This window comes from Heterocephalus glaber, unplaced genomic scaffold (assembly GCF_053883595.1).
Source record: "Heterocephalus glaber isolate CG9 unplaced genomic scaffold, H.glaber_assembly_v1.0 deba00001504, whole genome shotgun sequence".
Classification (NCBI taxonomy): Eukaryota; Metazoa; Chordata; class Mammalia; order Rodentia; family Bathyergidae; genus Heterocephalus; species Heterocephalus glaber.
In genome coordinates this window covers 47261293-47280612 of record NW_028258324.1, presented here as the reverse complement: position 1 = coordinate 47280612, position 19320 = coordinate 47261293, and the positions used below count along the sequence as shown (strand labels likewise).

Below are 19320 nucleotides of genomic sequence, written 5' to 3'. Positions count from 1 at the left end.
CTTTAACGTGTGCCTATGAAATGCTAAATTCCGGCTATACACCTTCTTTTTTGTCCTGCTGCCTGGAAGTACTACTACTTTGGAGGGCTCTAGACCATCTCTGTCTGGCCAGGCAGCCTCTTCAATGCCCAGCTTTTGAATCTGCTCAGAGGCAAGAGTCAGGGGCACTGATGAACTTGGAGTCCTTCTGGAAGAAAGCATCAGGTAGTCATCATCGTGAATCATTAGATAAAAATGGGCTATTCTTTTTAAGGCATCTGGCCAATTCCCTCATGGCCTAATCACCATCCACCTGAGGAGACTAATCATAAGGGATTTTAGTGATTTCTCTCATATTGAACAGTTTTGGCAAAAGGCTCTAAGTGAAAGCACCCTGCCACTTCTTTGGAGAGTAATAGATTTGTGTCACTAAACTAACTAAAGGGATGCCCTTTTACTTCTTACTATATTGCTCTTTCATTTTCATTGTGGTACTTATCTCCATTGCTTTGTTTATTTGTTTGTTTACTTTGTTCACTGACGCCCTCCCCTAGACTGCAAACTCATTACCTTTTGCAGTGGCTTCTGCATTGTTCGTGGATGTATTCTGAGGATCTATAATATATTGAATAAATCAATCAATACTTTCATTTTCCACTTACTGGCAAAAGAAAACTAGGGTGTACCTTTCAAGAGCTAATTATCAGTCATTCTATAATATCGTTATTTAACTTTGAAACTGAAATATGTCCCAATTATTGCTGCTGTATGTGGCTTTAATGCTTGACTATACTTTTGTCTACTGAATTTATATTCATTGGTTTATTAATGTGCTACCTATACCATGAAAGTGTTTTCAGTGGCTTATGATAAAGTTAACACTCAGCAGGCAAAAGATAAGAGCTTGTAAAGAAGATAGGACCCAAGAGAAATCTTACCAAGAAATCTTGTTAGGGAGTAACATTGTATCACAATCTATGCAAGATCTAAGCTTCTTTTTCTGCCCTTTGCTGGGTAAAGTTGACTTGGATATTTAAAACTGGTTTGAAAAAGTTATTCAGAGTCCTAGAGCAATTTCTGATGAAACTGTCTTAAAGCACTATAGCCTTTGACTTTGAGATATTGTACATTTTCCAACTTTCAGAGACACATTGACTTTTTAGTAGCTGGCTGTTTTGGAACAAATCCCATCTTCCCATCTCCTTGCCCCCGTAATGCATCTGAACTAGAATGGACTCGGGGTTTACTTCAGTTCATAATATTAATAACTTATATTTGTTTTCTCATTACCTTTTATAGTGATTTCTCATGCATTACCCCATTTGAACATCAGTTATCTTACAGAGAAGGAAGATAGAGATTTTTCCATTTTTAAAGATAAGACTCTAAGTGATTTGCCAAACATTGTTAAAGTAATTGGCAGAGCCTGCACTAACATACCAAATTTATGATTCTTTAACTTTATCTTTTTTCTGCAATGTTTTACAACTTTTTAAGGATTCCAGGAGATCTGATATGCTCTGCAGGAGTACTCAGAAGTTTAAATTAAGGAGATATCTCAATAATTCACACTTGGATGCTGGTTCAAGGTACTAATGAGCTTGAACTAAGTGAGCTTAGCAAGACTGTTCAGGCCATAATTTTTCACCTTTCTGAGAAAAACCCAAGACCCATGGGGTCCAGGGAAGACCCACGACCTAGAGCTAGATTTATACTGATCTACCTTAAGAAGGGGTTATTAGCCAGCATTCTTTCCAAACACAAGTTAATTGACTTTGTCTCTAAAAGCAGAGAGTTATATTTCATTAGTCCCATATATTTTAGGGGCTTGGGCAAAGATGTAAGAATTCATGTAAATAACTACCATCCAAATCAACAGACTCAATGCATGTTAAATAATCCATTCACTGATGAGGTCAATCACGGTTGAATTGGTCCTATCTAGTCCATATCCTTTGAGACACAGCATACCTCTATGACACTCACTGTAAGGAATCAATGTAAAATATAACCCTTGTGTCTCTCCTGTCCCCTTTTAGACTGGTTATCTGTCTATCTTGATCAGAGAAAGCTCCTTCCATGTTTAAAAAAGATATCTTCATTTTATTGATACAGCAAATTCTTTTTATTTTCTGAAATTTATTTTAACAGAAACAGGGGAAGAAGAACCCTCATTTATTAATCTCCAAATATGTGTCTAGAATTAGGTTCAGCAATTCAAGAGCATGATGATTTCTAATTCTCATAACAGTCCTGTGAGGTGGTTATTTCACGGATGAGAGAAGAAAGGTCAGGCAGACTGAAATTGCAGGTGGGTCTCCAAATCTCAAACCCATGGTCCTTACACACATTAGATGGTGTGAACCCCAAGATAAACTAGCCTACTTGAGCTCTGGATCTTTTCTCTTTGGGAGTAGAGGAGAAATCAACCTTCCCACCCTTTCTTTGCCGTAGTGCCAGGTGAGTGGAAGAAGTTTAAGAGCAGTTACTCGGCCAAGGAAGGGGGAAGTTTTCAGAGGGCAGGAAGCAGGCCTTAGTGGCTGAGACCAGCAGGGACAGAGCTGAGGACGGATGCCTTCCTAACCCACGGACACTGCAGAGTCCTGCCCTGCCCGGGCCTGTTCCCAGGGCCGAGAACTGCCCTCCTTCCTGGCTCCTGGGCCTCCGCACACTCCTGGGGCAGTGGAGCCCCGACTGCAGGCTCAGAAGCCCAGCGAGCTATGAGTGGCGGACAGTGGAACAGGGAAGAGGGTATGTGGTGCCAGGTTTGGTCTTGGTAACGTCAGGGGTTGGACTAGCCACGTGACTCCAAGGAGGCGGAGACAGGCGAGCTGGAGGGAGGACCGGCAGGCGCGGGAGGGGTGGGGGTGCCGATCTGAATACTCGAGGAGCTGTTCAGCAGCAGCGGCTGCCTCTTGCTTTCCTTCGCCGCAGCCCTCCCCACGGCGCCCCCAGTCAAAGAGACAGCCCCGCTCAGTGACAGCGACCGCCAGCCCCAGCCTCGGCCGCCAGTCCGTCGGCTCCAGTCCTCTGGTGAGTGACTGCCCCCTTCGTCACAGCCTGTCCCCCCTCCATGACCCCCGCGCCGCATCTGGGTCCTCGAGACTGGGATGAACCGGGGAACGGGAGCCACCGAGAGAGGGGAACAGGAACATGGCGCGGAGGCTTCGGGCTCCCTCCGGGAAGGGGTTCCCTGCCAGGAGGATGGAGCTGGGTCGGGGTGTCTCTGGCTGGCCAGGAACTCGGCCGGGTTAGAGCCCGCGGTCCGGGGGGCGCCGGGCTCGAATTCGCGGGAGCTGCCCGGAGGGGCGGGGGCAAGAGCAGTTGGGGCGGCGGGGCAGGGGGAAAGGGGCGAGCTGGGCTCAGCGTCTGGGCCGCCCGGGTCCGGGCAGAGGCTGGGCCCGTCCTTTCCTCCCTGCCTGGGCGCGCAGCCGGCTCGGCCCGCTTGGCTCGCGGGCCCGGACCGAGACTATGGAAAGGAAGAGACGCTCTTCTGGCCGCAGCCGGAGAAGAGGGCGGGTGCAACGTCTGCCCTTTTACCTGAGAGCAAACTCTTCAAAGGGACTGACTCCTGCTGAGCCTGGCGGCCGGTGAGGCTGGTGCGCTGCCTGGGCATCTGTCCCCGGAGACCCGTGACAAGCCTGGGACGGCGAGGAGGACGTGACGGGAGAAATGTCCGGGGAAGCTCCCCGCCCAGAGCGGGCAGCCCGGGGCGAGGACTTTCTCCCGCACTGCCCCACCCCTCCAGACTCCTTTCATCCCCCACCCCAAAGCACGTCAGTCGCCCACGAATCCAGAAGGCTGGAGCAGCGCAGCCTGGCCCCGAACCTCCTTCCCTTTTCTGAGTCACTCCCTCTATGTACATTTTATGTTGCTACTGAAGAGTGGCAGGGTTTTTGCCTGTTCTTGGCACTCCTCATCCTCCTACCTGTGCGAAGCTCAGGTTCATTGAGTTGTTCTTGAACCCGCTCTGGGAAGGGTGGCGGGGGCAGTCTCTGACTGGAGTTGGGCAAGGGCCAGCCGCGATCTGACTCCTCGGGGATCTGGGGTCGGGGAGAGCGCCCGGGAGCCCACGTGGGATAGGCGCCGTCCGTGGTGCTGAAAGTTGTCGGTGGCACACCGCGGGCCAGCATCCTCTGCAGAAAGGAACTGTGTCAATCACAGAAAGACGCTCTAGTGTTTAACCAGAAAGCAGGTAAAGGTTCTCTGCCTTTCGGTTTTCTGCCTTACCCTGTACTCTGCTTGGGAGGTTCCAGGCACTTCTGGATGCAAAAGCAAGGAGGATCCAGCTTGCTAACTTCTGGTGGTGTCTCATTCTTTCTCTTCTGCCTGTGCGTGAGTCTGCCTGTTGGTAACGTGTTGTAAACGCAGTTAAGGATGCTGTTTTGATAAACATCTCTGTGGGTTTCAGGAACCAGAGAATTATAAGGCTACAAAAAAAGGAAGATACTTCATTAACTGGGATTTTCTGTTTCAGGTTATGGCTTTTTCTCTCTCTCTCCTCTGCATCATTCTCTCCCTTCCACACGTTGTTTACATCGTCTAGACACAGATTTTTAAGCAGCCCTGTGTGTTGTCTTTTTAACCAGTCTCTAATATATGAGACAGGAAAGAAAGTAAGCCAATTTGGGGAGACCAAGTTAAGAGAATATTTACTGAACATGTACTGTCTGCTAGGAATTATTATTTCATTTAAACTTCACAATAGCTACTAACTATAAATATCACATATATAATGAAATTAAGAATCCTGGATCCAGAGGCTGAATTCTAATTCAAGTCTGCTTACCTCTAAAGTCCAAGCCATTTTCACACACACACACCCTTTTTATTTTGGTACCGGGGATCGAACTCCGGACCTTGCACTTGCAAGGCAGGCAGAGGCACCACTGAGCTAAACCCCCAGCCCCCCCTTATTTTGATATTTACCTTTCAATAGCTTGTAGGAGAATGTAGCAAAAGAATGACATAGGAACTTGCTTTTTTCTTTCACACTGTTCTCTCTTTCAACCCTTTCCTCTTTAATCTGTTCCCCCACCATCACACACTGCCAGTTTCCTAACTATTTTGATGCATGCTGCTTGTGATACCACCATTCACACAATTTGAGCTCTGGGATTATAGGAACAAGCTAAGGGACTAAACCAACATTCTTTCCTGAAAGAACAAAAAAATACGTAGTCTTGAAGGCCAGAGTCTGTCTACATGTGCTTTCCTATCTAGAGTTATATTATTGAGTTTAGAGCTAGAATGATATTAAAGATCCATTCAACTCCATTATGTTACAAAAAGTAGAGATTGGAAACCCAAAGATGATCATTTTTCACATGAGTTAAAAAGGTGATATTTAAATCCAGTTAACTTGCCTCCAGAGCCAATGCCCTTCCTACTACTTCACTATGCCTGAAATATTCTTCCAGGCTGCATTCTTTCATTACCTTTAAGAATGTCAGTATCACTGATGTACATTCATAATATACCACAAACATAAAACAAGAGCAGTGCTCTTAGGCACTTTTTCCTTCCTGTTCTTTTCTCTCTGGTTCCATCAGTCTAGTGTTGTCTGACTCAACATATCTGAGAGATATGACCAAACTTCCTCAGTAACAGTTTCTCTATGACAGCAATTCACAAATAAGGACAGTATTGTGACATTTCTCAGCTTACCCTTATGTTGTCTATCTTTCCTCTTCTATGAGTTATTCCTTTAAAAATAACTTCCCCAAAATTGATTAAGTACCTTCCCATACACTCCTAGTGACTAAAAAGATGTAGACATGAATAAAGATCATCATATGTGCTAATATCTATAAAATGCTTACTTGTGGTAGGCACTATATTAAGTCCTGTCTTCCTTCAGTTCATGCAATCTTCCTGATTATTTCAAGTTGGTATCTTCATTAGAGATGGTCCTAGAGATACAAGTCACTCTAACATACAGCAGAGCCTGATGTGCTATTCATTTCTTCTTGATTTTCTTTCCAGCCCAGGGTAATATTTCATCTTCAATAATTGGATTTCTGTAGCCCTAGTAATTGTGTTGGCAAAGATGATATTTTATATTGAATTGATAGTTCTGCACTGCTCCATGCTTAAGGTTTAAAAACTCACATGGCACAGTATAGCTCTTTGCCTTAGTATTTAACACAACATATTCTTCCCATTTATTATCCTTTCCTTAAAAATTCCCATATGCCTTCTTATTGATAATGCCAGTACTCTACCTCAACCCCACCTCTGGAACAATTAAGTTATAACTCATAATTAATTATATAACTTCTATTGTATCCTCACTATGTGATCTGCAAAGGTGCTATTGCTGGAGTGCTCTGGACCCCCTGTACCAGAATCTTAAATGAGCTAGAATTCTTCTGTCCAATATGGTAACCACTAGTCACATACAGCTATTTAAATTTAAATTACCTGAAAGTTTAAAAATTTCAATTAGCTAAGATTTTAAAAATTTAGTACCTCAATCACACTAACTGTAATTCAAATGTTCAATAACCATATGTGGCTAATGGCTACTTATTGGTTAGTTTAGACATAGAAAATTTCCATCACAGAAAGTTCTATTAGACATGCTAGAAACATTTTACATCAGCCAAGAACTAAGTATTAGGAAGAATTTAAGGACCTGAGACTTTGCTTTAAAGCTTCTGCCAAGAAAGGAGAAAAGGCTACTTGTGCCTAGTACTTCTCCAGCAACTAAAGATGTCCACACCAATTTAGATAGCAAAAAGAGCACATGTCTCACTTAATGAACTGGTAGCCACTGGGCTCATTCTGTGTGGATTCCATTTTACCATAGAGTGCAATGTTTCCTGAATGGAGTTTGCTAGTTTCCTGAATTCCAACTTGGAAATGACCTGAAAGTTCTTACCCAGAATTCAAGTTCATACATCACATAGTAATGTGTGTGTGCACGCATGCACCTGGGTGTGTGTGTGTGTGTGCACTCATGTGCGTATCTTGTCTCAGTAAGCAGAGTATGAAAATATAAAGATAATACAAAAATTGTGATCAGTAATAAGTATTAGAGCTCCATTCCTTCATCTGTAAAATATTGATGAGAATTGCCGTAACTATCTTGAAGAGCTATTGTGAGACTTAGAATGTAGGTATATAGAAGTACTTTGTAAAAGGCATGATGGAACTTGCAATTATTGATCATTTCATTTGGTCAAAATAAAAAATAGGGTAGTTTAACACTCTTTCCAAGTGTGCTTAGTCTTTGATATGAATGTGTTTTGCCTTTATTGTCATTCATTTCACTAAAAAGTGGAACTTCTTTTGGTATTGGCCATTGAACCAAGGGCCCTTGCACTGAGCTACATTCCAGCCCTTTTTTATTTTTAATTTTGTTTTTGTTTTTGTTTTTTGGTACCGGGGATCGAACTCAGGTCCTTGAGCTTGAGCAACAGGCGGCAAAACCACTGAGCTAAATCCCCAGCCCTTTTATTTTTAATTTTAAGACAGGCTCTCACTAAGTCCCAAAATTGCCTAGGCTGGGCTCAAACTTGCAATTCCCCTTCCTCGGTCTCCTTGAGTGCTGGAATTATAGGTATATACCACCACACCCAGCAGAAAAGTAGAATGTTAAATTAAAAATTTTTGATTATTGAGATTTCTAGATAGTTAGGTTCTATTAAACACTGTGTATTGTTTGTGGTTTCAGTTATTTGACCCTAAACAATTCCTTCTCATGATTAAAAAAAAGACTAAGACACATCAGTAATTTGAAATGGTTTTTACCTTTTAACAAATAGTTTTAATTTTTCAGTAATTATCCTGTCATGATAGCAGGAATTCAGAGAGAACAAAAAGAGTATTATGGATATTTCTCAGTATGGGTTAGTGAAAGGAGTAATTTTTTTAAAATTTTCTACTAATTACTAATTGAAATGAGCTTCTACCCATCTAACAAATTAATGTGAAAATATTCTATTTAATGTGTTGATTAACCCAAAATAAAGAAATTTTATTAATTTAACTGAATTGTCAATGTTGCATTAAGAATTCTGGTCTTAAGTAAGAAGTCTTTATAACATCTATTTACTAAGTAAAATCTATTAGGGTCATGAATAATTACACACCTAGCTAACATTTGCTCCCAAACCTGCTGCTTGGTGCCTACTCCTACATCTTGCTCCATATTATTAGGCCTCAAGTAGAAGTGCTTTTCAAATGCAGCCATAGCTTACTTAATGGCTTACCACTTGACACATAAATATTTTTCTCTTATAGTATGTACAGAGCCAAACACAATACTGAGGCATTGAAGAAAATAAGTCTAGAAACAAACCTATTCCATCAGATAATTCTTGTTACTTATTATGATATTCATCTTAAAAACTCAAGTCACTTTATCTATCATGTGTGTATGAATGCATGTATGTATGTATGTACATATTCATTGGCAAAGCATCTGAGTGTGACCAAAGGTATTAGATTCTCTCTGGTTACAGGATCTCTGGAAAGTCATTTCTATTCTTAAGAACTTATGTCTTCACAAATACGTGGGTGGTAACTTGTTAGCTGAGACATGCACTTCATTTCTGATGCTGGTCAAGCATGCCATTCTCAGGCCTTTGTCACATATGGCATTATATTACTGAAGGGGAAATTAGTGAAGCTGTCAACTCTGGCCTCTAGTAGATCAAGCTAGCTTTCATAATAAACATCTTTCATTGGGAGTCATGGTTTATTCACTTGGTGGAACTTGTGTATTTCATAGAAGGCCGGGTTTTGGAAAAAGGGGAAGCCATTGCCTTGGAGCCGTAAAGAGTTTAATTATCTCTGTCTTGTGACTTAATGTATTCCTCTGATTTTATATCCCAAGAAACAAAGAGAATTGACAATGTAGCTTTGACACTCATCCTTATAGCATGCAATCATCTGTTTAATCAATAATGTCATTGAAACTTGTCCTTTATTGGCACAGAAATGCAATGGTCAAGTGTAATTGGAACTCCTGCAACCTGGCACATGGGTGTTCAATGAATATTTATTGAATTTAGACCATTTTTCCAGATCTGTTCATGCCATATGCTTATCTAGCCAACTCTATCAAGAAAGGAGTATTCCTCGTGGTGCTTTCTGGTAACAAATAAAAGAGTAGACAAACATACAGCATTAAATCTTTTGCTGACAACCCCATTCTTAGCCCCTCTTGGGGCATAAGCAGTGATGGCCAAGATAGATTGCTCCTGAGAATTATGTCTTGCTGCCTCCTTCAGAGAACAAGAGATAATTCACCCCCAGGGTCTTGAATTTCACTGATTATGCAGTCATAAACTCAAAGCTTAAGGGGCTTTGTGTCTCATTCTCCACTTTTACTTTAAAGAAATACTTGGCATTTTCTTGAGAGAGTATTTGGTCAGCCTTCATGTTAGTGGCAGGAATTGTTATTGTTCCTAAATTCAGAAAAAGCATACATTAGGATGAAAGCACACACATTAATTAGAGGGCTAATGAAAGTTTGATGGGTCACAGAATACTGTCCTTTTTCAGAAATAAATAAGCCTCTTTTTCAGTGTTCTGGTGATTACTGACAAAAATGAAAGAAAAACAGATCATTCTCTTCTAGCAAGTCAATAAGCAAATGCTCAGAATTAATGATTCTCAAAATGATTCTCATTTGCCCAAGGCAAAATTTTCCAACCCAGTACACTGACTTATAAATAAGCAAACTGGTTTATATAGCCTCTTCATTTTTTAAACTTGTTTTTAAAACAATGAATAAGTAAAAACCAATCTCACCCAGGTGTTTAAACATTCTGCTGACAAAATGGTCTTTATAATTTGTCTTCATTAATTGTTCATTAGAGATCATATCTATACAAAATATACCTATGTTATTAGGCTAATATTTTGTAATGATCACATAACCCAACTCTCACATTACAACCAGAGAAATTGAGAGTAAGTACATCACACAAGTCAAGGACAGAAGCAGAAAGAAGACTGAAGTGCTCTCTCCCTGCTGCCATTCTTGTGCATTTTTTCACATCATCATCTTTTCACTAGTCATGAAAATTTGTTCAGTTAGTGCAGTTAGCTTCTTCAACCAAACTTTTTACTAGAGCTTCCATGAGTAAGAAAGTGAAAGTACTTAGATTTTAGATTATTTCGCTTTGCACATTCAAGTGAAAGAACTAGTGGCCAAGAAAAATCAACAGGTAGAAATTTTGTGGGGGGAATTATGGGCCACTAAAAAAAAGGTGTAAAACACCAGAATCCCTGTAACCAGAATTTGGGCAAGAATTTATCTTCTTTTACCTTCTATATCTTTTCCTCTAAAACAGGTTGTTTGAATCAAATGGAGTTCCAGGTCCTAGAAGCTATAACATTCTATGGTTCTATGATACATGAGTGGGGAATAATCCATACTCTGCCTCATTGAGATTACATAATCCAAAAAAAAAAACAACAAAGTTCCTACTTTTATATTGTTACTTATTGGAATCTCTGACATTGCATGCTAATACTTTACCCGATAACAATAATGACAAGAGTAATCATAATGATAGCTCATACTTATTTACATATATAATGACCAATGTAAGGTTATTATCTCAATTTTATAGATGAGAAACCTATATTCAAATGTAGTTAAATAACCTGTCTAAATTCATATAGCTAATAATTTTGTGCTTTTAACCCCCATGCTACACTGCTTGTACAAAATCCAGGAGTGTCTCAAATGATGTGTGCCATTTAAGGGTCATATAACACACAAGCCTCTTCTCTGTGGAATTTCTGTTTTTACTTCCCTTTTATAGCCACAGAGTCAATGAAAAAGGTGACTGGAACTTATATCTGTGGTTCTAATGATGCTATACAGGGATATGCATTGTCCTTGCAGTTGATGCCATCAATCAGTGTTCCAGTGGTTCACCATTGAACACTGGTGCTCTGCAGGCCACTGTATGCAATGTGGACCACTCTTCCTGCCCCTGGAAAGTGTGAATGACTGCACCACCAGAAATGAATGGGTGTTGGTGTAGGATCCAGCACCTTGTAAGACTATAAACGTCATCCCACCACATCTTCATTGTTCAGTGGAGTCTGCTGGGTTCTCCCTGCAGGGTTTTGACACAGAGTAAAAATCTAAATGGCATTTAAGGCACAGATAGAGAGAGAGCTCCTCTAGTGCAAGTTCTTGGAGGTGGGTTTGGTTGAAGAGTAAAACTAAAACTTTCAAAATCATGTTGTGAAACTCCTTTTCTTCTCATTAAACCTATGTGGCCAAATTAGTCATAAATACAATATACCACAGTGTTCATCTTTGTCACTGTGGATTTTTTGTGTGGTAAATCTACTAATGGGCATTTAGTACTTAATATGGCATGTCTATTAGCTGACAGTGCTGACAGGAGCTATATTCTTTAACTCTCCATTCTAGCTTTGTAAACTAGCCAAGTATCCTACCAACACCAGAGGCAATTATAGAGTACATAGCTCAACTTCTGTCTCTGTGGTTTTCTAGACATTTTGTGGGGAGTGAAATGGTCTAGAAGTCAGAGGACTTGTTCTCTAATTTCAGCTTTGAAATATACTGACTGTGAAACATGAGCTAGCCCATCCAACTTCTTCAGGACTTAGTTTCCTTATCTCAAAATAGGGATAATATTCTCTCATATCACAAAAAGACCAATGAGATGGCATTAAAGTTCTTTGCAAATTATAAAGTCTGTACAAAGGTAAAGGATGAATTTTCAGTCCTTCTTAGTCAAAAATAACTCTCAAGTTACTGATACCCAATCCTGAACGGCAAAATTGATATCTTTAGATTAAGAAAATCTTGAATCTAGACCTTTAAGTCCAGAAAATGGTACTTAAAATATGGATGGCCTCCTGGCTTCTTCTAAAAGTAATGAGTCATTGTGGTGTGACACCCTCTCACTAAGGGGTATTTTCCATAGCCATAGACACAGGGGATAGGGGTGATTATTGAATTGTTGTGGATTTGGATAAGGAATGTAAAATATACTGCACTAAATTGGACAATCCTACAAAATAAGAAAGTATTCCTGCCCAAACATCAATAGCATTCCTCCTGCACTGAGCAATATTGCTCAAAGTAATGGGCACGATCCTTAATTCTCCAGTTGATGTAGGCAGAAAGAATTTACTTTTGGTCTCCTCCTCCAGATGAAATCCATCCATGTGAAGTTTAAAACGGCTCAGAGAAATTACCCGGCTTCCAATTATTTTGAGAGAATAAAATGGAATTGGAGATAAGTGATTTTAAAATCAGCCCTTAAAAGCTCCTACAAGAAGTTCCCTCTAACTTCAGCAGGGGCGTGGAATCCTGGTAGGTTAATATGCCCACAATGTGAAGCCAAGTCTACAGGTTTTGATTTGGGGATCCAAAATCAGTACATCATGTTTCCAAAACCACCTTCTCTGTGGTTTATTGAAGAAACACTGGATTATGCCCTTTCTTTATCACACACATAGGTCTAGTTCAGCACTGGACATATAGTCCCCACACAGAAGTCACAAGTGATAATCTGACAGACAGAAAGAACTCCATTAATTATGTATGCAACATAACATGTGCCATAATATGTTATGAAGGAGTCTCTAAAGAGAGACCAGAGAAAAATTCATCTCCACAGAGGAAGTTACAATTGAACTTGGGTGGTATGTAATATTTTCTCTGGTGGTAAATGAGAGAGAGGGCTGTTGCAGAAATGGGAACAGCATAAGAAAATGATGGTAATGTGAATAGCAGTGACACAGATGCAGGCTGATGTGCTTACCTGGCTTTGATGGGTAGGAGATCATATTGGAAGGACTCTGAAGAGTCTTCAAGGCACCTGGGTGGATGTATTCATTTACCCTAGAATTTATCCTTTGAACAGTTTTTATAAGTATTTTAGGAATACTGTTGGATTCAGAACTAATTCATTGTGACACCACAACTGAGGAATATAATACCTTTGGGGGGGAAAAAGAAATCAATCAGCCTCTCCTTTCCTTATGTTTTGTAGCTGAAGTAATTAAAATCCAGAGACATTGGGTGACTTGCCCAAGAATGTTGCCCAGTTTATTCCTTTTCTGGTATTAGGACAGTAAGAAAGAGAATGAATGATCAGAGATAGGTGGCCACAACAACAGGATTAATGGAGTTAGACAGACTCATAACAGGATAGCAGCCACAGAAGGGCTGGAACCTAGTCCATCCTCTCAGTTCACAGCATCCTGCCCTGGTCTGTACTGCCCTCAGGAATTTTATTCATTATTTGAGTGTAATCCAATGATATACACAATGTGATTATTTAAGTATTGATGAAGCTCAAGTTTTCCATTGCTTACTGTTCAGCTACAGTTCCTTCATTACAACCAGGTGATAGATAAGATCGTGGGCTGCCTGAGCATGAGAGCACTCTCTTCAGAAACACAGACAAACAGGATACCAACACGTGGGCTTGAAATTCTCCCCCCACCTCACACATCCTCCCCTGCCTCCTCATTTCAAACTGCCAGCGATTATAGAAGCACAGCCTGAACAGAAGGCATCTTAATCTCTGGTGGTTCTGTAAGTAATATGCTGATCATGCTTGCGTATAAATGATCACAGCCTCTCCATTTTCTACATGAGGGAGCCTTCAGAAAGATGAACCAGCCTGTGCATAAAGCACATCAGATAGGATTTCAGACTCCAGAGCTCTGGCCTTGTTTGTAACAGGGTTAAATTTTTGGCCCATTCACACATTCCCAATGATTTATCTAAGCTTGTGACCTTAAATTTCACCACATAATCAAGTTAGTCTGTGAATATTCAAGTTTCTGAGATCCACTGTTTCTCATCTCTCTTTTTCTCTGGCTATCTCTCCTCCTCCCTCCACTAAATACACATCCAACAAAACCTAAACTCATTCACTCAGTTTAGGAGACTGGAAACTAACACAGCTAAAGGCAGTATAATGACTAGAGTCCCAGTCCAGTGCATTTCCCTCCACAACAAATACTATTTCCTAAGGAGAGATGATAGCATTTTCTTACTCTCAAATCTCACACTCATATTGCACAACCCTGTAAGATTGTATGAAAACAACTGATGAGCTGTATTCAGAGGACCCGCCAGGGCTTTGTTTAGAATACCCACAGCTTGTTATCCCCCATGCTGTAGCCATCTATCCATCACATTAAGAAGCCAATCGGGGAGGTCTTTATATTTTCCGGTCCACAGGATACTTGTAATCAAGGCCATCATGCAGGTAGTGATCACCATAAAAAGCAGTGTGCCCAAAAGAAAGAGGGCCTGTGCCTCTCATTACTTGAGAATAGCATAAAGTTTACCCAAAGCTCACTGTGAGTGGCAGGTTATTGGACTTATAATCCTATATATCAAAAATTGGGTCATTGGGTTGATTTAAGCAAGATTGGTAGTGGCCAAGAAAGAAAATCCCCAAGCCATTCTGTTTCAGGAGCAAGGTGCTTTGCCTGAATTAATCAGCACAATGCATTTCATTTAATGTAAAGTTTATGGTCATAAAAGATTTTTTAAGTCAATAGCACTCAAATTTTCTGTTTAAGTTACTTCTAAGAAATCACTTTATGACAAAAATAGGTTGTGTTTCAATAAAGAATATGTTGAAAAGAAGCAGGAGAGAAAGAAGAGGGGAGAGAGACCTAAGAACCAGCTTCCCTAGTAAGGGTTTTTAGGGTCATGATTGTCTCACAGGCTGACTGACCTTATGAAACACAGAAACTTATTTTACCAGTTCTATCAGGAGTGACCTAGCTCTGTAGAGCCAAGCCAGCTCTGCAAATCCCAAATGATTGATTTGTATACCAGGTGCCAATATATCCACATAGAATGGGAGGCATTCATGACGCTACCCAGTTTATTCCTTTTATAGTATTAGGATAGAGAGAAAACAACATGAATGATCAGAGATAACCTGTGGGTACATTAGGATTAATGGAGTTAGACAGACAATCTCCTGAAATGTGTCAATCAGGTACAATAAGATGAGAGAACTCTCTCAAATTCCATGCAAGAACTCCCATCAGGTTATTAGAATAGTTGTGTCCTTCAAATAAAGGGTTTTGTTCATCCTGTTTCTCTAGTGGCAAAGAAACAGGCAAATTCTTTTGCTTTAAAATAGTTGTCAAAAAATATAGACAGTTATCTAGTCTCTATGCAGCCCTTATCATCTGTTAGGATATTACTCCAAATATGTTATAACTACTTAACTCATAGCCCGTGTTAATTAGTTACATGTTAGTCCCTTTTAGGGAGATCAGGTAGATGCTGCAGCTTCTCTGCCAACCACGGGTAAGCCAACCAAGTGGGTGAGATCTTCCTGTAAGGGAAAAACTTGTGCTTTGAGCTAATTCTGTTTATTCCACATCAGAGGATGCTATGATCTGGCCTTGCTCTAAGTGTACCTGGGTCTGTTTTATCCTTGTCAGTAATCTCCGTGTGTGGACCCTGACATTTGAAATTATATCTATTTAATCACTCATGCAGAAAACAGTCACAGGGTGACCATGACTCATCTTCATGATGTAGAAGGAATCATCTTTCAAAAGGATTTTTTTCAAAAGTCAGACAACATGGTTACTTCTAAGAAGCCATACAAAAATTTGACTATTTTTATTTTCCCCTTGAGCTGACTGGTTATCCTTATTCCAAGCAGGAATGAACTACACAGACACTTTAGGATTGATTTTAGGTTCTGTCCTAGTCACAAAATTTTGACACAGTTTTTATTCCAACATTAGAGTGCAGAGGAACAAAATATCTGAATGAGTATAGACTGTCTTACCAGAAATAAATTCCTAATATAGACAACTAAAATATGCCACTATAGAATTTAACTGTCAAAATAGAAACAAGGCTTTCTTGCTTCAATACTATCTTAGCAAATAGCTTCTGTTCCTCCTTTCAGCTGCAAGTCCCTGTGAATCTTCAGTTATAAATAAATACTATGGCCTCATCACAGTATATTGGGAGTCTAGGGCTAGGGGTCACTGATCTATGGAGCAGCATGATGTCATCTCTTTACACCTGTGCTCCAATATGGCAAGTTATTGAATGTCCTTAAAGTCGAGAATAATTAGGTAGTGGTATCATAATACTTCTGATATTAGCAATTGCTCACATTTACTCATTTAGTCATACAAAGTAAGTATTTTTGTCTTCATTTCACAGAGAGTTACAGAATTCAAATGACTTACCAAAGTTCTCATAGTCAGTGAGGGTTAATGTCAGAAATGGCATGCCATCTGGCATCACAGTCCTTTCTATCTATACTGCCCAGGTACAACTTTTAAATCCTCTGAATCAGACCATCCTAGAGTGTCAGATGGGAGTGTGTGGACAATGAGAACACCTTGAAGGCCTATTACTCCCTTGGCACATATTTAGACCCCTAGGTACACAGATTTGCTGTAGGACTTTGAGCAAGTTCTACCTTTTCAGGACTCAGGAATTCCATCTATGAAAGAGAGAAATAATGGTTCTTTTTTCAGATATTCATTCATTCAACAAATAGTCTAAAAACTGATGCTACCATGGAGGGAAAACAGGCTGGAACTCTCAAAAAAAAAAAAAAATAGGAGCCCCAGTCCTAAAATAAGAACAATATGAAGTCCCAATTGCCTGGAGGAGTATATTCAACATTGGTTGTTTTGCTTTAGTTTTCTTAATTAATAAAATGATTTGAATTCTTATTATGTAACTGTCAAGAAAACAAAATTACAATCTCAACCAACCAATGTAATGCAGTACTACTTAAATACACAGAAACCTAGACCTTCAATGTTCCTGTGAGTGGTTTACAAGAAACATCTTCCCTAAAGTGGCAGTGATGCACATTACATCTCTAGACTCAAAATAAATTAATATTCTAGAAGTTCAAGATATATTTTCACCTGCCAGGAATGTATTTCTTTCAGTGAAGGCTGGGATTGTTTATTACCCAAAAGCAAGAACATAGTGCAAGAAGACTAATAAGCTGTAATGGGAGAACTGATGGAATGAGGGATATTTATGAAAACAAATCAGAATGGGGATTTGAAAGAAAGGCAAGTAATTTGAAAGGCCATTTTGTTCAGTTTAAGATAATTCTAACGTTAATCTTGCTGATGGACCGGAGTGTATTAAGGAAATGTTGAGTGAGAGAGTAAAGAAAATTATATCAACAACCAAAAAAAAAAACGGTGAGAGAAATTGTATTCTTTTAAAAATAATTCTCTTAAAGAGAAAGTTAGACAGAAGGTGTGGGAGTTTTTGCTGGGAACTGAGAAGTTAAGGTGCATCATATTTCCCTGATCGAAGCTTCATTGGTGTTTTGGGTTCGGGACTAAGAAGTACACATAAAGCTGGGTATGATGGCACGTGCCTCTAATCCCAGCACTCTGGAAGGTTAAGACAGAAGGATTGCAAGTTCAAGCCCAGCCTGGGCAATTTAACAACTTAGTAATACTCTGTCTCATAATAAAAGGGGGGTCAGGGATGTAGCCCAACGCAAAAGCCCTGGTTTCAATTCCCAGTACCTCCACAGAAAGAAAGAAAAATACAAGGGCTGGGGATTTACCTCAGTGCCACTGTGCCTGCCTCATAAATGCAAGGTCCTGAGTTCGATCCCCACTACTGGAAAGAAAAAAGAAGAGGAAAGAAAAATACACATAAATAGTTGGCTCTTTCTCAGTTCTGAATCATTTGATTTGTGCCGAATTTCCAGAAACTGCTTCTGAGAGGCATCATCACAAAGCATTAACTAATGGGTCCCACCTGCACCTGTCCTAGAGGCCTGATTTATATACAGGGAGCCACATTTGGATTTAAGGTGATTTTCTCTTCTTCACACTAGGGACATCAAGTCTTTCCTAGTACAAGAAGAAAAAGAAAATGAATGAATAAATAAAAAATGCAATAGGGGCCGGGGATTTGGCTCAGTGGCACCAGGCCTGCCTCACAAGCAAAAGGTCCTGAGTTCGATCTCTGGTACCACAAAAAAGAAAGAAAGAAATTTACCAACCTAAATGCACAGTCTGACCCCTATACAGGGCTAATTTCTACTCAAAAAGTAGGATAATATCCATTGTAAGTGGAATGTTTAAGATGTAACTCATAGCATGACTGCACAACATCACTGAGGATGCTGTATTGCAACTTTGCTTAAAATGGTAAGGCAAAAGATGCAGGCTTCTTTTTAAATAAACTGTGGGGTGATCCTCAGCAGAGTCGTTTTGAGCTCAGCTGCTTGCAATGTTTTAAAGAAGCATTTCAATACAAGCCCAATGGCTATAAGATGAATAAACTCACCTCTCCTGGGCCATGAATGCAGAGTGAGGCAATTAGGCTTCAAGCCATAGACATGGGAGCCACCAAAGTTGGTTGTGATCAAAAGAGGAACAGAAGATTCTGAATATAGTGAGTGGAAAGGGTACGAATAGGGAGCAGAAGGGGAGACAGACAAAGATAAAGAGAAATTGGAAATGGTCAAGTCAAAAGATTAAACTGCGAAAACTGAGAAAGAGCAAATAGCAGCTCATAGAATCAGGGGCCATTGTTGCTATGCTGGTTTTATTGGACCCTGTCACTCAGATCTTGTTTGAGAAGAGCTGAATTCCAAAGACTGAGAAAAGACCGCCCCTCCTCTCCTTGGCTTCATGTCTGACTTCAGTAGGCTTCTTTCTCCCTTAGCTGGCAGGAGCCACTCCACTTGTAAAAATAGTTAAAGGGAACGAACAGAGAGTCAGAGCAGGAGGAACACCAGATGAGCTTTGTGTGCCTGAAGTCAAAACAATGCCAAGGAAGCCCCTGAAGAGGTGGAGAGAAGGTGGCGGTTTCAGCTCAGCTCTCCTCCAGCTGAGTGAGCCTCACCTTGTGCAGGTATCTGTGCCTTTCTGGACCTGCAATTCCTCATCTGTAAGAAAGAAAGGCAACAGTAGAAAATTGCCATGGTTCTTCCTAGCCGGAAATTTTATTACATCTCCAATATATTAATTTAGAGATGCACTGGATCATACATGGATCACATTCAATTCAGTTCAATTCCAGAATGGACCATTATACAAAATGCTAGATCTCTTAAGGGCTTGCTGTCCTCACTTTTGTTTTCTACCCCTCATTTCTTTGTTTTTTTCCATTACTTTTCCAAAGCAGTGTTTTTCCTGTCTTCCTTGTTTTTCATAGGAAAGGGGTTACTTCAGCAAGACAGGAAGCTGAGGTCATCTGTTTATTGATGAGATGAGGAGGAGCCAAGGCCCAGCCAGCCAGCTCTTTTGCACGCTGTTCAGCTGGTGACCTTCAACCCTGCACCAGCAGGGAGAGGGAGTTGAACTCAGTCTCCCTTCTGACTTATTTTTTAT

At 40.4% G+C, this 19320-nt stretch overlaps 1 protein-coding gene across 1 annotated transcript in view; it reads left to right on the top strand.

Moving 5' to 3' along the window:
- The first annotated feature begins 2788 nt into the window (after window positions 1–2788).
- Window positions 2789–19320, top strand: part of Slc7a14 (solute carrier family 7 member 14) — a 122412-nt gene continuing 105880 nt past the window's right edge. Inside the window, exon 1 of the mRNA XM_004834585.3 lies at window positions 2789–3012. The gene's annotated coding sequence lies outside the window, so the exon portion shown is untranslated. The remainder of the gene's footprint in view (window positions 3013–19320) is intronic.